This window comes from Phoca vitulina, unplaced genomic scaffold, assembly GCF_004348235.1.
Source record: "Phoca vitulina isolate PV1807 unplaced genomic scaffold, GSC_HSeal_1.0 scaffold25, whole genome shotgun sequence".
NCBI classification, from domain to species: Eukaryota; Metazoa; Chordata; class Mammalia; order Carnivora; family Phocidae; genus Phoca; species Phoca vitulina.
The window spans coordinates 5,139,968-5,143,365 of NW_022589728.1; the positions used below are offsets into that span (position 1 = coordinate 5,139,968).

The 3,398-nt window shown below is 42.8% G+C and overlaps 1 pseudogene; it reads right to left on the reverse strand.

The window, feature by feature from the left end:
* Window positions 1-850: 850 nt before the first annotated feature.
* On the reverse strand, window positions 851-2,080 carry LOC116643222 (annotated as a pseudogene).
* Between the last annotated feature and the right edge of the window lie 1,318 nt (window positions 2,081-3,398).

The window sequence follows — 3,398 nt, forward strand, 5'->3', positions numbered from 1 at the left end:
ATTTCCTGTAGCTGGTCTATCATGTACTATTTCATGTAGTATTAGCAAGGGTGTTAAAGGCATTAGGGATTAGCCAGAGAATTTACATACAGCCTCTCAGAAAGCAAGGTGCCCTACACTGGAGACTATATTAAGTAGTTGTAAGGATGTATATACCCATTTCATATCAAAATTAAGAAAATCCTGAAAAAATAGGATTTCTCCAAATTTAATACTCTCACAGAACTCCATGTTGAAAGAGCTTCTGGGGTAGGGAGTACACCTGGACCCTTCCGCTCGGATGTGAAGGGGCTACAAAATGGACCTGCAAATCAGGGCTGCCTTTAGATTAGTTAAAAAATCCAGCTGACTGTATTTTACTAGTAGCAGAATTTGCACCTGCATGTACACTCTTATACAATTATTATGATTTATTAAATGGTGGAAGACAATAATCATCCAAAGAACTATAATATTGCTTGAAATCCTCTTCCCTTTCCTCTCCTCTCCTCTTCTTCACTTCTTTTTCTTTCTCTCCTCCTCTCTTTCTTTTTTTTTTTTTTTGTGTGTGTGTGTTAGAGACCCATTTAATGTAGATGCTCAAGGCCTGGGCAGAGTGGGGAGTGCCCTGGAACTGGGTAGGCAGGCAAGGTAGGCAGGCCCACACCTGACCCCAGGAGGAGATACTGGGTGGTGGGGGCTGCCCAAACACACCAAGGGTAGTACCAGAAAGGTGGCCCAGGCAGGCAGACCCACCAGGGGACCTATAGGACAGCCCTTGAGAAGGTATCTAAGCTAGGTGGTGAGTGCCCAGGCCAGAGCTCCTAGCCCAGGAAGGCAGGGTTGGGCCTGGTTGGGGGGCTTCCAGAGCCTAGGGACTGAGATCGCTAGGGATCTCCCGGAGCTGCTGCTGAACTCAAGGCGTGTCTGCCGGTTAGACTCAAGCAGCTCCTGGAGGCGGGCATGGAAGTGGTCGTTCTTCTCCTCCAGGTGGTTCAGACAGCAGTTGATCTGGTCCAACACGGAGCTGATGGTAAGATATTTTGCTTCCTGGAAGCTGTCATCCCTGCCTCCCACGCTCGCCTCCACCGGCACGCTCAGGTACCCGTTGGTGCCCGACTTTGCAGGCTCAGGCACCCTTGCAAGGGCCGTGCGACTATGGAATGAAACAACCTCGCACAGACAGCAGGTGCCCGGCGAAAGGAGGAGGTGCCGGTGAAGACATATTTTCAAATAAAATTCCTATACTTCAATAGTTATGTTAAGCACACCAGTTTTTAAACTATTATGTGGCTTTGCTAATTATTAGCAGCTTTGTTGAGTTTTCATTTACATACTATATAACTCACTGATTATAAGTACAATTCAGTGATTTTTAGTAAATATACAGAGTTGTGCAGTTATCACCACAATCCAATTTTAGAACATTTTCATCTCCCCAAAAAACTCCCTTGTGCCTATTTTCAGTTAATTCCCACTCCTTCCTCAGCCTTAGGGAACCACAGTTATGCTCTCTAACTCTATGAATTTGCCTTTTCTGATCACTTGATGTCAATAGAATCACATAATATGTGGGCTTTCTCATCCAGTCTCTTTCATCTGACATAATACTTTTGAGATTTATCCATGTTTTAGCATGTATCAGTAGTTCATTGTTTTTTAGCTAAATAGTATTCCATATATGAATATGCAACATTTTAAATGCATTTATCTCTTTTTATTTCAAAGTTTATTTTTTTTAGTAATCTTTACACCCAATAGGGACTCGAACTCACAACCCCAAGATCAAGAGCAGTATGCTCCTCCGGGGGCGGGGGGGGGGCCTAGTCCACCAGTTACCCCTAACGCATTTATCTCTTGACAGACATTTAGATTGTCTCCAATTTTGGTCTATTATAGATAAAAATGCCAAGAACTTTTACATACATATCTTTGTGTGGACACATGCTTTTATTTTTCTTGGGTGAATTTCCAGGGGTGGAATTATTGGGTAGCTAGTAAGTTCCCGTTTAATATTTTCAGAAATTGCAGAACTCTTTTCCAAAACAACAAAGCAACTATACCGTTTTACATTCCCACCAGCAGCATATAAGGGGTCCATATTCTCCACATCCTCAACAATGCTTGGTGTGGTCTGTCCTTTTTGTTATAGACTTGATGTGTGGTTTTTATAAGTAATGCTCTTTGTCACTAGATTCCTCTCTGAAAAGCCAATCACACTCTTTCTCCCGGGGGGGGGGGGGGGGGGGGGGGGAGGAAGTAGGACGCCAGGAAATAAAAGATGTTATTTTTATTGCTGGTGGAGCTAGACTGGAGAATGTGGCTTACATTTGGAGCAAGAAAATAAGGTTGCTAATAATGTCATCTCTGAACTGAAATTATCCACCCCAAACTGCAGGCTCCTTTCATTTTTCCCTACCCGCCCCCCCTCCAAGGGTCCCAGCCTGCCCAGTGAGGCCACCTGGGAGAGAAGAAAAGCAGAAAGCCATGAGCAGAGAGCAAGGAGCTGGGCATTGATGTCCCAATGAACATCATAACCAGTAGATGACAGGAGACCAATGGATATCAGATGCCAACTTCTCCCTGATCAGATAAATCAATTTTTATGTGAAGAGCAATGAGAAAGGCTGAAATTGGTCCTCAGATATAGATCCATTTTGGGGAATGGAGTAGAAATCCCCACTTAGAAATATGAGCAAAGAGGAATAGAATCCCCCTCAAATGTATAATCACGATTGTTATTTCTTGTTCATACACATATGTAGATCTTTATTCTCCACTGTCTAGCAATATTGACTTTGATACTAACACCTTATGTGTACATAGAATTTACCGCTATGTAAAATGCTACCACATAGGTTGTTTTGTTCCAGACTCACAGATGGGAGACTGATCTCCAAAGGGTATGGCAGCTCACGACCAACAAAGCTTACCCTGTGCCAGGTCTCTGGCTCCAAGTCTGCGCCTTTGCCTGCTCACCTTTGCCGATCAGCTAGGAAGCAGGAACTACCTTTACAAAATATATGAAATTTCCTAGTGTGACTGCTTACTTTTAAAAGGTAAAACAGTATTTGACATATAGAATCACAAATTAAACCAATATTATTAAAAACAAAACAGCAAAATTTGTATGGGCACTACCAAAGTGAACAGATCGCTTTCACAGTGCCTGAACCAATAGAATTGCCTTATGCATAATAGGCTGTTTTATTTCCCACCAGTAATCTGCATGAAAATGACTTCCTTGAGAAATGCAACTGTGCTAGTGCCATATAATTACATTGTAACTCAGAGTTCCTTAGCATCAGGGAAGCACACTCCAAATAATTATTTCCATACAACTCTTCCATGGTCCCTATAGTCACTCTATCTTCACATGTTCTAATGAAGTGTTCCCACACTGGGTCCTGTGTAACACT